Source organism: Lepidochelys kempii, unplaced genomic scaffold (assembly GCF_965140265.1).
Source record: "Lepidochelys kempii isolate rLepKem1 unplaced genomic scaffold, rLepKem1.hap2 scaffold_83, whole genome shotgun sequence".
Lineage (NCBI taxonomy): Eukaryota > Metazoa > Chordata > Testudines > Cheloniidae > Lepidochelys > Lepidochelys kempii.
In genome coordinates this window covers 246,104-260,065 of record NW_027333647.1, presented here as the reverse complement: position 1 = coordinate 260,065, position 13,962 = coordinate 246,104, and the positions used below count along the sequence as shown (strand labels likewise).

The following is a 13,962-nucleotide window of genomic DNA, read 5'->3' as shown; positions in this document are numbered from 1 at the left end:
TTCTTACAAGAAGACTTTTAATAGAAGTAAAGGAATCACCTCTGTAAAATCAGGATGGTAGATACCTTACAGAGTAATTACATTCAAAACATAGAGATTCCCTCTAGGCAAAACCTTAAGTTACAAAAAAGACACACAGACGGGAATAGTCATTCTATTCATCACAGTTCTTTTGTCAGCCAATTAAAGAAATCATAATCTAACATATACCTAGCTAGATTACTTACTAAAAGTACGAAGACTCCATTCCTTTTCTATCCCCGGCAAAAGCAGCATACAGACAGACACAGACCCTTTGTTTTTCTCCCTCCTCCCAGCTTTTGAAAGTATCTTGTCTCCTCATTGGTCGTTTTGGTCAGATGCCAGCGAGGTTACCGTTAGCTTCTTAACCCTTTACAGGTGAGAGGATTTTTCCTCTGGCCAGGAGGGATTTTAAAGGGGTTTACCCTTCCCTTTATATTTATGACACGTCCCCCAAATCTCAGCTAGGGTGAAATGGTGGCTAGGATTTCTTCCTGGAGCTCTAGGAAAAACAGAGTTAATAAGACACATGCACCTCTAAATATACTACCAAGTACATAAAGACTAACAATCTTTTCCACATCTCAAGGACGGTTTTAACCAGTTGATTGTGGGAAACTTTCACGGGAGAGTGCATCAGCCACTTTGTGAGAAGCTCCTGAGATGTGTTGGATGTCGAAATCAAAATCTTGGAGAGCTAAACTCCACCGAAGAAGTGTTTTGTTATTTCCCGTAGCGGTATGAAGCCACTGTAGTGCAGCATGGTCGGTTTGCAGGTGGAAACGCCGTCCCCAAATGTATGGGCGTAGCTTTGCCAGGACGTAGACAATGGCGAAACATTCTTTTTCTCTGACTGACCAGTTGCTTTCCCTCTCAGACAGTTTTTTGCTGAGAAACACTACAGGGTGGAATTCTTGATCCGGTCCTTTCTGCATTAAAACTGCTCCCACACCACGCTCGGACGCATCTCTGGTTACTAGGAAGGGTTTGTCAAAGTCTGGGGCCCTTAGTACAGGGTCAGACATGAGTGTCGCTTTAAGCTGGTTAAAGGCCTCCTGACACTTTTTGGTCCACTGAACGGCATTTGGCTGTTTCTTTTTGGTTAGGTCTCTCAGTGGGGTGGTGATTTGGCTGTATTGCGGTACAAATCGTCTGTAATAACCGGCCAAGCCTAAGCAGGATTGAACCTGTTTCTTTGTCTTTGGGACAGGCCACTTTTGGATAGTATTCGCTTTGATCTGTAGGGGGCTGACAGTTCCTTGACCCACCTGGTGTCCAAGGTAAGTCACTCTGTTTAGGCCTTTTTGACACTTCTTAACCTTAACAGTTAGTCCTGCCTCCCTTATGCGCTCAAGGACTTTTTGTAGATGTTCCAGGTGTTCTGCCCAGGAATCTGAAAATACTGCCTCATCGTCAAGGTAGGCGACTGCATATTCTCCTAATCCCGCTGGGAGACCATCTACAAGTCTTTGGAAGGTGGCGGGTGCATTCCACAGCCCGACAGGGAGGACATTAAATTCATACAGCCCGAGATGTGCGATGAAGGCTGACCTTTCCTTGGCGGATTCATCTAGCGGTACCTGCCAGTATCCCTTGGTTAAGTCCAAGGTAGAGATGAATTGGGCCCGCCCCAGTTTCTCTAATAGTTCATCTGTGCGTGGCATTGGATAGTTGTCTGGGCGAGTTACAGCATTTAGCTTATGGTAGTCCACGCAAAAACGTATCTTCCCATCTGGTTTGGGAACTAGAACCACTGGAGATGCCCATGCACTCTGTAACATATCCTGGGTCTCCCGGTCTATAGCAGTTTTAGCTTGAGGAGACTCCCGGTAAGGTTGGACTTTAATTGGGTGAGCATTACCTGTGTCAATGGAGTGGTATGCCCGTTCAGTCTGTCCTGGGGTGGATGAGAATATCGGCGCATAGCTTGTGCACAGCTCCTGGATCTGCTGTCGCTGCATACGCCCAAGGGTCATGGAGAGGTTCACCTCTTCCACACCACCAGCACTTTTCCCTTCATAGTAGACATCTTCAGGCCACTCAGCGTCCTCTCCTCCCTGGGCTGTAAACTGACAAAGCTTTAATTCTCTGGAATAAAAGGGCTTTAGAGAATTAATATGGTACACCTTAGGCTTCCGGTTGGAGGTGGAGAATGCTATGCGAAAATTAACAGCTCCCAGGCGCTCCTGGACCGTGAATGGCCCTTTCCACGATGCTTCCATTTTATGGGCTTGGAGTGCCTTTAAGACCATGACCTGGTCCCCTACTTTGAAGGAACGCTCTCTGACATGTTTATCATACCAGGCTTTTTGCTCTTTTGGAGCATCCTGTAAGTTTTCTTTAGCAAGGGCTAAAGAGGTTCGGAGGGTGTTTTGTAGGTTGGTTACAAGGTCCAGAATGTTAGTTCCTGGAGAAGGTGTAAATCCCTCCCATTGCTGCTTCACCAACTGTAATGGCTCCTTAACCTCATGGCCATATACAAGTTCAAATCGGGAAAACCCTAAACTGGGATGTGGTACAGCTCTGTAGGCAAAGAGCAATTGCTGCAACACTAGGTCCCAATCATTGGAGTGCCCATTTACGAATTTACGGATCATGGCCCCCAAAGTCCCATTAAACTTCTCCACCATGCTGTTTGTTTGATGGTGGTAAGGAGTGGCAACCAAGTGATTTACCCCATGAGCTTCCCAGAGGTTTTCCATAGTTCCTGCCAGTAAATTAGTCCCTGCACCTGTGAGGATGTCGGAGGGCCAACCTACCCTGGCAAAAATGTCTGCTAGTGCCTGGCACACACTTTTAGCCCTGGGGTTGCTTACAGCTACTGCTTCCAGCCATCGGGTGGCCAAATCCATGAAAGTCAGTCTGTACTGCTTCCCTCTGGGTGTCTTTTTCAGAAAAGGACCCAGAATATCCACAGCTACTCACTGAAATGGAACTTCAATGATGGTGAGTGGTTGGAGAGGGGCTTTGACCTGGTCTTGGGGTTTTCCCACTCTTTGGCATCCTTCACAAGACCGGACATAGGTAGAAACATCCTTGCCCATTCCCTCCCAGTGGAATGACCCCCCAAAACGGTCTTTGGTCCTGTTCACCCCAGCATGGCCACTATGGTGATCGTGGGCTAAGCTCAAGAGCTTGGCCCGGTATTTAGTTGGAACTACCAACTGTCTCTGAGGATGTCAGACTTCCTGGTGTCCACCAGAAAGAGTTTCCTTGTATAAAAGTTCTCTTTCTACAACAAACCTGGATCGATTAGAAGAGCTGAGAGGCGGTGGGTTACTTCATTCTGCCATCCAAGCTCTCTGGAGGCTTTCATCCGCTTCCTGTTCGATCTGGAACTGTTCCCTTGATGCTGGAGACATCAGTTCCTCATTAGATTGTGGACCTATGCTTGGTCCCTCTGGAAGCGATGTAGGGGATGGGGCTGTTTCCGTTGACTGTGAACCGCTCTCCGCTGGGACACTATGTTGAGGTTCAGGCTCCTGCTGAGCCTCTTATGTAGGGTTAAGGGCTGCTGCCGGTTCAGGTTCGGTGGGGCCCTCTGGTGTTGAGGTTGCAAGTACTGGATTCAGTGCTGGCAATGGGTCTGGTGCTGGTTGTTCTTCTGGTTCCAGTTCTGGGACTGGTTCTGTCTGGGTCTCTGGGACTGGATCCACTACTGCTGTTGCAGACATTGGCCTGGGGTCCGGGTCCATCACCTCTGACCGGGTCCTGATAGAAGTTTCCTGAACAGAGCTAGGCCTCACGGCTTGTTTAGCCTGGCTGCGGGTGACCATTCCCACCCTCTTGGCCCGCTTCATATGATTGGCCAAGTCTTCCCCCAACAGCATGGGGATGGGATAATCATCATCGACTGCAATAGTCCACGTTCCTGACCAGCCCTTGTACTGGACAGGCAACTTGGCTGTAGGCAAATTGAAAGAGTTGGACTTGAAGGGTTGAATCGTCACTTGGATCTCTGGGTTGATTAAATTGGGGTCCACTAAGGAAGCATGGATAGCTGACACTTGTGCTCCGGTGTCCCTCCACGCGGTGACCTTCTTCCCGCCCACACTCACAGTTTTCCTCCACTCCAAGGGTATCTGGGAGGTATCTGGGCCTGCGGATCTTTGGTGTGATTCCGGTGCAATGAACTGTAATCTGTTGGGGTTCTTGGGGCAGTTGGCCTTTACATGCCCCAGATCGTTACATTTAAAACATCGTCCAGCTGACGGGTCACTGGGGTGAGGTGGGTTGCTGGAGAACGGGGTGGTGGGACGATAAAGTGTTTGGAGGGTTCTTTGGGAGGTAGGTGGGGCCTTGGGCAGCCCCCGGAAATAGGGTGTGGTCTGGGGTTGTTCCTTCTGGTCTCCGCTCCAACTGCGACCAGTTTTTTTCTTCTCTACCATCTCCACCCATCTGTCTCCAATCTCTCCTGCCTCGATTACAGTTTTGGGCTTCCCATCTAGGATGTATCTTTCTATTTCCTCAGGAACACCCTCTAATAATTGTTCCATTTGCATTAGGAAGGGCAAATTTGCTGGAGATTCAACACTTGCTCCTGATATCCAGGCATCCCAGTGTTTCACAATGTGGTAGGCATGTTGGGTAAATAACATGTCTGGTTTCCACCTTAGGGCTCTGAACCTCCGACGAGAATGCTTGGGTGTTATCCCCATTCTAACTCTCGCCTTGGATTTAAACAGTTCGTACTTGTTCATGTGTTCTTTAGGCATTTCTGCCACCACCTCAGCTCAGGGTCCACTGAGCTGCGGCCTCAGCTCTACCATGTATTGGTCTGTAGAGATGCTGTACCCAAGCCAGGCCCTTTTGAAGTTTTCTAAGAAAGCCTCGGTATCATCGCCTGCCTTGTAGGTGGGGAACTTTCTGGGATGGGAAGTGGTACCTGGAGAAGGATTGCTAGGGTTTGTTGGTATATTCTGCCTAGTCTTTACCTTCTCCATCTCCAGTTCATGCTTCCTCTTTTTCCTTCTTCTCCTCCACATGCTTCCTCTCTTTTTCCTTCTCCTCCTCCACATACTTCCTTGCCTCCATTACCCTCCTGTGGGCAGCCTCCTGTACCTCCTTCTCCAGCCGCATGAGTTCTATCTGTCTTTCATGTTCCTTTTGTTTTTCCTCAGCCTGAAATTCCAGCGTTTCTTGAGCCGTGGATTCTGTCATCCTACCCTCTCTGTTTTTAACTAACTTTACACCCGAGGTTTGGAAATAAACAAACAAAACTTGGCTGTAAAATTTTGCTGTACTGGAATAGGATACCTATTCTCTGATAGTGATTGTCAGCCTACAGAAAAAGACAATTCCCTTTGTCTCTGCTCTGGCCCCAAATCAAAGCAAAAAACCTCCAACTACTTGGTAACCTGCTTATCAGCAGCCCCAAAGGAAAAAAAATTTCGTGTTCAAATCTGTGCTCCTTCTAAAAAAAAATCAAAATCCTAACCCCCCCCCCCCCCCCCGCCACCATGTCAAGGTTGCTTCCCCACTCCGAACTCTAGGGTACAGATGTGGGGACCTGCATGAAAACCTCCTAAGCTTACTTTCACCAGCTTAGGTTAAAACTTCCCCAAGGTACAAATTAATTTTGTCCTTTGCCCCTAGATTTCTACTGCCACCACCAAACTTTAACTGGGTTTACTGGGAAACGTAGTTTGGTCACGTCTTTCCCTCCCAAATCCTCCCAACCCTTGCACCCCACTTCCTGGGGAAGGTTTGGTACAAATCCTCAACAATTTGAATAGGTGACCACAGACCCAAACCCTTGGATCTTAGAACAATGAAAAAGCATTGAGTTTCCTTACAAGAAAACTTTTAATAGAAGTAGAAAAGAATCACCTCTGTAAAATCAGGATGGCAAATACCTTACAGGGGAATTAAATTCAAAACAGAGAGAATCCCTCTAGGCAAAACCTTAAGTTACAAAAAGACACACAGACAGGAATATCCATTCTATTCAGCACAGCTATTTTCTCAGCCATTTAAAGAAATCATAACCTAACACATAACTAGCTAGATTACTTACTAAGTTCTAAGAGTCCATTTCTGTTCTGTCCCCGGCAAAAGCATCACACAGACAGACAAAGACCCTTTGTTTTTCTCCCTCCTCCCAGCTTTTGAAAGTATCTTATCTCCTCATTGGTCATTTTGGTCAGGTGCCAGCGAGGTTACCTTTAGCTTCTTAACCCTTTACAGGTGAGAGGATTTTTCCTCTGGAGAGGAGGGATTATAAAGGAGTTTACCCTTCCCTTTCTATTTATGACAACAGGTGAAAGTGTTTTTCCACGGGGCATGGGGATTTTATAGCTCCGGGGACAGAAAGGTGGTTCCCCTTCCCTTTATATTTATGACAGGTCCTTTCTTATGTTATTCTAAAAATACATAAGTGTCACAGCCACATTGTGACTGACAAATAACTTCCTTTCTCAATTCCACCGTGTAATTATAAGATAACTCCACTGGGATATAAATATTGTTCTTACAGTTCAGTGGATAGTACATAGAGCTGCACAAACAAGTCATTGTGTCAGGAAATTTTAGCTCGTACTGACTTCACTAGTGCTTTATATCTGGCCTGTTGTAAAATGAGGCAAACATCAAGATAAGCTGATGTACCCCATGGAAGACCTATGTGTACCCCTGGAGTACACGGACCCCTGGCTGAGAACCACTGATCTCCACTAACGCACAAGGGAATTGGCCTCAAGACACATTGCATCACCTGATCAGCCAATGTCACATGCAGGGTTGTGAAATCTCCCATCTCCGGGTCCACCAGGATGTCATGGGGCAGCCCCAGCCGATCCCCCAGGGGGCAGGTATTTGCCAACCTGCCGGATAAAACCACAGCCAGATGCTTCCTTGCTGTTCTGCTCACCGCAGCTAACATCCAGGCACCATGTGGGTGGCTCTGCCCCTCTGCCTGCTGTCCGCTCTCCTGGCCACAGGTGAGTCCCATCCATCCCCGGGCAGAGGGAACTGGGTGGTGGGGTCGGGCATTCACTTGGGGAACGTGCTGCTGTCAATGGTGGATTCTGGGGTCAGGATGGAATTAATGGGTAAAACCAGCGAGAGGAAAACCCGGAGTCACATTCCCCTGGCTGAATCGGGGAGAACAGGGATTGGAGCCTGGGACTCCCACAGCCCACGCTAGGGGCCTGGCCAGCGGGTCTGAGTCCCTCTGTCCTTGCTTCTTCTCGTTCCTCCTCCAGCTCTCGCCCAAGCTTGGGGTCATCCCGATGAGGAGCAGCTCCCCCGTCCACATGTCGTCCTGCCTAGAAATGTTCCCCTGCCTGTCAGCGCTGAGATTCCTGCCAGGACTCCTGGCTTCATTCCCCGGGTTTGAAAGGGGAATGCGGGTGCAACGGGTGGGGGCTGGGAGCCAGGACTCCTCAGATCATTCCCCAGCTGTGGAAGAGGGCTGGGGTGTAGTGAGTTTGAGCAGAGATGGCTGCAAATCAGGACTCCCGGGTTCTGTCCGTGGCTCTGAAAGAGGTGTGGGATCTCGTGGGTTAGAGTGGGCTGGGAGTCAGGAGTGAGGACTTCTCGGCTGTCTTCTTGGTTCTAAGCCTGAATTGAACACATCTTTTTTCTACCTCAGTTTCCCTATTTCTTAGATGGGGAGAATATCACTTTGCTACCATCTAGGGACATAGAAGGGGCAGGGGAAGGCGTTCTGAGGTTTAATTGATGTTTCCACATGAAAGCTCTAAAAAAACCAAAGTGGGAAAATCTCTTTCTTTCTTTCTTTCTTTCTTTCTTAAAACTACCTTACGCTCACGTCATAAATTAAAGGCCCCCACGCTCTGGAGAGGAAAGAGTTGATGCTCCTGGGATCGCTGGCTGGAGGTGCACAGCCATCTATCCAAAGGCTTAACAAGCGTCAATCGTATTCTGAATAAGAGAATTAGCAGGATCAGCCATGAAAAGTGGACTAAAGTCGAGTGTGGCTGAGAGGCAGAGGCCTGGAGCAGAGAGTGACGGCGGGGTGTGTGTGTGTGTGTGAAAGGTTCACCGCAAAGCCAGGCAGAAACCCCTCTTCAGAGCAGCCGAATTCTTGTTTTTCTGTCTACACAGACGTGTGGGGTTTGTTCGCAGGCACAAGCTGCACCCCAGATAGCCACATCAGCACCTGAAAATGTATTCTAGCCACAGACACTCAGGCAGCAAACAGACTTGTCTGCAGCATTGAGTCAGATACAAATGACCAGCTAGCAAGATGCCTTTCCCCATCCGGAGAGTTAAATGGAACTGGACAGAACTGCTGCAAAAGCAGGTGGCATTTCTCCAAGATTTGTCTGCCCACACGTTCACTGAGGAGGCATTGGTGGTAACAACTCCCACAGCGCCACCTCTTGGTTGCTGGTGGTATTTCACCCACGGGCACTGCCTGAGGAGGGGTGTGGAGCTGGGGTTTGTACTGAGAAGGGATTTTTTCCAACCTCCAGGGAGCGCTCTGCAATGCGAGGTGTGTGAGTCTAAAGAGCAATCGTGCTCCGGCTCCCTGCAGCCCTGTGCCCCCTCGGAAGGGACCTGCATCACCGTCGTGGCAGAGTTCAGACTGGGTGAGTGAAAGAAGATTTCTACTAAGTATAGACACCATTGTCCTCCTGAAGCCAGGGGTCGAACCCAGGATTCCTGGCTCCCAGCCCCTCCCCCTACTCTAACCAATAGGCTCTGCTCTTCTCCAGGAGCAGGGACTGCTCAGTCTGGAAAGATAATGTCATAGACAGGGGACGGGATGAGATGGGGAATTGCAGTGGGTGGCTGTTGGGCCTGGATCAGAAAGAAGACAGGATTTTATCCGGGTGAGGGGGAAGATGAGATTAGTTGGGCGTGGGGTGGATGGAACAGAAGGGGAGGATGGAGCAGCTGGGGGTCCATTTTGGAGTTCAGAGGTGATGCTCTGTTTCTCTTCCACAGAGGGATTCTCCTTGTCCTACACGGCTAAATCGTGCCTAGAGCCCAAGAACTGTGAGCCTGGCCCCTTCTCGCTGACCTACGCGTACAATGTCACCGTGTGGGCGAACATCGCCTGCTGTGACACTGACGGCTGCAACGCTGGGGCCATCCCAGGTGTGTGTCTGCTGCAAACCTAGAGCCCTGCTCCGGCCACACCCGCCTGGAGAGAACCCAGGAGTCCTGGCTCCCAGCCCCCCTGCTCTAACCACTAGACCCCACTCCCTTCCCTGAGGTGGGATCGAGCCCAGCGTGTAGTGACTCCCCACCCCTGGCTGACTGTGTGTGTCTGACTGTTCTCAGTGCCAACTGTGAGCTCCGTCCCCAACGGCCGGCAGTGCCCGTCATGCTTCAACCTGTGGGGAGGAAACTGTCAGGACAACAAGCTCTTGGCCTGCACCGGAGCCGAGGACCATTGTGTTGAGGAATCTGGGATATTAACACTGGGTAAGTCCTCCAGATGTGGGAGGGGTCTAAACACAGAGCACGAGGTGGAGCCCAGGTGTCCTGGCTTAGTCCCAGGCCCCCTTGCTCTGACCCACTAGACTCCACTCCCCTGGCAGAGTTGCAGAGAGAACCCAGGAGTCCTACTTGCCGAGATGCCAAAGGAGCACTCAAGGAGGATAAAACCACTGCGGGGAAACTAAATGAATTCTGTGCATCGGTCTTCACGGCTGAGGCTGGGGGGGAGATTCCCAAACCGGAACCATTCTGTTTTCATGACAAATCTGAGGAACTGTCCCAGATTGAGGAGTCATTACAGGAGGTTTTGCAACAAATTGATAAATTAAACAGTAATAAGTCACCAGGTCCAGATGGGTTTCGCCCAAGAGATCGGAAGGAACTCAAATGTCAAATTACAGAACGACTTATTGTGGTTTGTAACTTAGCATTTAAATCAGCTTCTGTCCCAACTGGCTGGAGGACGTCTAATGACACGCCAATTTTTAAAAAGGGCTCCAGAGGTGATCCTTTCAACTACAGGCCAATAAGTCTGACTTCAGTACAGGGCAAGCTCATTGAAACTACAGGAAAGAAGAGAATTGTCAGCCACATAGATGAACATAATTTGTTGTGGAAGGATCAACATGGTTTCGGTAAAGGGAAATCACGCCTCACCAATCTACTAGAATTCTCTGAGGGGGTCAACAAGCGTGTGAACAAGGGGAATCCAGTGGATACAGTGTACTTAGATTTTGAGAAAGCCTTTGAAAAGGTCCCTCACCAAAGGCTCTTCAGAAACGTGAGCTGTCATGGGATAAAATCCTCTCATGGCTCAGTAACTTGTTAAAAGATAGGGAAAAACAGGTAGGAAGAAATGGTCAGTTTTCAGAACGGAGAGAGGTAAAAAGTGGGAGTCCCCCAGGGATCTGCACTGGGCCCAGTCCTATTCATAGAATCATAGAATATCAGGGTTGGAAGGGACCTCAGGAGGTCATATAGTCCAACCCCCTGCTCAAAGCAGGACCAATCCCCAATTAAATCATCCCAGCCAGGGCTTTCTCAAGCCTGACCTTAAAACCTTCTAAGGAAGGAGATTCTACCACCTCCCTAGTTAACGCATTCCAGTGTTTCAGCACCCTCCTAGTGAAAAAGTTTTTCCTAATATCCAACCTAAACCTCCCCCACTGCAACTTGAGACCATTACTACTTGTCCTGTCATCTTTTACCACTGAGAATAGTCTAGAACCATCCTCTTTGGAACCACCTCTCAGGTAGTTGAAAGCAGCTATCAAATCCCTCCTCATTCTTCTCTTCTGTAGACTAAACAATCCCAGCTCCCTCAGCCTCTCCTCATAAGTCATGTGCTCCAGACCCCTAATCATTTTTGTTGTCCTTCGCTGGACTCTCTCCAATTTATCCACATCCTTCCTGTAGTGTGGGGCCCAAAACTGGACAAAGTACTCCAGATGAGGCCTCACCAATGTCGAATAGAGGGGGACGATCACGTCCCTCGATCTGTTGGCTATGCCCCTACTTATAAATCCCAAAATGCCATTGGCCTTCTTGGCAACAAGGGCACACTGCTGACTCATATCCAGCTTCTCGTCCACTGTCACCCCTAGGTCCTTTCCCGCAGAACTGCTGCCTAGCCATTCGGTCCCTAGTCTGTAGCTGTGCATTGGGTTCTTCCGTCCTAAGTGCAGGACCCTGCACTTATCCTTATTGAACCTCATCAGATTTCTTTTGGCCCAATCCTCCAATTTGTCTAGGGCCCTCTGTATCCTAACCCTACCTGCCACCGTATCTACCACTCCTCCTAATTTATCTACCACTCCTCCGCAAATTTGCTGAGAGTGCAATCCACACCATCCTCCAGATCATTTATGAAGATATTGAACAAAACTGGCCCCAGGACTGACCCTTGAGGGACTCCACTTGATACCGGCTGCCAACTAGACATGGAGCCATTGATCACTACCTGTTGAGCCCGACAATCTAGCCAACTTTCTATCCACCTTATAGTGCAGTCATCCAGCCCATACTTCTTTAACTTGCTGGCAAGAATACTGTGGGAGACCGTGTCAAAAGCTTTGCTAAAGTCAAGAAACAATACATCCACTGCTTTCCCTTCATCCACAGAACCAGTAATCTCATCATAGAAGGCGATTAGATTAGTCAGGCATGACCTTCCCTTGGCGAATCCATGATGACTGTTCCTGATCACTTTTCTCTCATGTAAGTGCTTCAGGATTGATTCCTTGAGGACCTGCTCCATGATTTTTCCAGGGACTGAGGTGAGGCTGACTGGCCTGTAGTTCCCAGCATCCTCCTTCTTCCCTTTTTTAAAGATGGGCACTACATTAGCCTTTTTCCAGTCATCCGGGACTTCCCCCATTCGCCACGAGTTTTCAAAGATAATGCCAATGGCCCTGCAATCACATCCACCAACTCCTTTAGCACTCTCGGATGCAATGCATCCGGCCCCATGGACTTGTGCATGTCCAGCTTTTCTAAATAGTCCCGAACCACCTCTGTCTCCACAGAGGGCTGGCCACCTATTCCCCATGCTGTGATGCCCAGCGCAGCAGTCTGGGAGCTGACCTTGTTCCTGAAGACAGAGTCAAAAAAGCATTGAGTACATTAGCTATTCACCATATTCCGAAATGTTCTGGAAAAAGGGGTAAATAGTGAGGTGGCAAAATTTGCAGAAGATACAAACCTACTCAAGATAGTTAAGTCCAAAGCTTACTGTGAAGAAGTACTAAAGGGTCTCTCAAAACAGGGTGACTGGGCAACAAAACGGCAGAGGAAATTCAATATTGATAAATGCTAAATAATGCACATGGGCAAACATAATCCCAATTAGACATACACAATGATGGGTCAAATTTACCACTCAAGAAAGATCTTGGAGTCACTATGGATAGTTCTCTGAAATCATCCACTCCATGTGCAGCGGCTGTGAAAACAGCAAACAGAATGCTGGGAATAATTAAGAAAGGGACAGAGAATAGGACAGAAAAAATCGTGTTGCCTCAATATAAATCCATGGGACGCCCACAGCTTGAACACTGAGTGCGGATGTGGTCGCCCTGTCTCCAAAAAGATCTACTGGAATTGGAAAAGCTTCAGAAAAGCCCAACCAAAATGACGAGGGGGATGGAACGGCTGCCATATGAGGAGAGATTAATAAGAGTGGGACTTTTAATCCTGGAAAAGAGATGGCTAAGGGGGGATAGGAAAGAGTTCTGTAAAAGGTTGAAGGGTGTGAAGAAAGTGTTATTACTCTTTCTAACATATGAACTAGGAGCCACCAAATGAAATGAACGGGCAGCAGGTTTAAAAAAACAAAAGGAAGCACTGCTTCACACAACGCACAGTCAACCTGTGGAAGTCATTGCCGGGAAATCTTGTGAAGGCGAAGGGTTCAAACAGGAACTAGAGAAGTTCCTGGAGGACAGGTCCATCTGTGGCTATAGCCAGGATGGGCAGTGATGGTGGCCCTAGCCTCTGTTTGCCAGGAGCTGGGAATGGGCGACAGGGGATGGATCACTGGATGGTTCCCTGTTCTGTTCATTCCCTCTGGGGCACCTGGCATTGGCCAGAGGATACTGGGCTAGATGGACCTTTGGGGTGACCCAGGGGGGCCGTTCCTCTGTTATGTTCTCACGTTGTTCCAGCCCCCTGCTCTGAGCACTAGACCCCAGTCTGCCTGCAGAGCCGGGTGCAGTCCTGCTGGGAGGGGAGTGTGTGAGAGACCTCATGGGGGTTGGGGGGGGGATGTGGGAGCCTCTGATCATGTCTGTCTCCCCCCGTACAGGTGACATCACCGTGATAAAGATTGCGGCTGGATGTGGCTCGCCTGGCGCCTGCGTGAAGAGAGTGGGGGTGAAGAAATACTCCCAGGGCATGGTGGAGATGTTGATCTGGGCCGAGTGCTACCCAGCTCCCAGGGCCGGTGGAGGCATCGGGGAGCCCTGAGTCCCGGACTAGCATCCTTCCCTTCTGCTGCGTGCCGGGCTGCAGTGCACCTCCCTTCAGCAGCCACTGGCTGCTGCTTCTCTTTGGGGGAGATTGCGGGTTCCTTTTGTGCATTGGTTGAATAAAGCGAGTTGTGGGGAAAGTACCCCCCATGATCTCTGATCTTCCCTGGGGAAGGAGGGCTGTGGGAAGGAGAGGCCGTGGCTCACCCAGCTGTCCTGGCGGGCGGGAACGCCCTGGAGGGGAGAAATGTCCTTCTAGGTTGATTTTGCAGGGCTCAGTTCGTCCCGCTCTCTGGAGCGGCTCCACTGGGAGTGCCGGGCTCAGGGAAGGTGTCAGGAAACAGGGCAGATCCCCCCAACCGGTGGTGCTCTGTGAGCAGATTTCACCCAGCGTGAACTCCTGGATCGCTGCCCCCGTCTGACCCCGGAGTCACAGCCAGTCCCCTCAGATACTCTCAGACAAGCCGGACTTTGTGAGGAAAGGTCACGTACACCCCAAACCAGCCCACCCAGGTTGTTCCCAGCCCCAGGAGACCGGTCACTTACCCCAGAGCCACGGGACCCC

At 49.5% G+C, this 13,962-nt stretch overlaps 1 pseudogene; it reads left to right on the top strand.

The window, feature by feature from the left end:
- Nucleotides 1-6,865: 6,865 nt before the first annotated feature.
- Nucleotides 6,866-13,395, top strand: LOC140904834 (phospholipase A2 inhibitor and Ly6/PLAUR domain-containing protein-like; annotated as a pseudogene).
- The last annotated feature ends 567 nt before the right edge of the window (nt 13,396-13,962 follow it).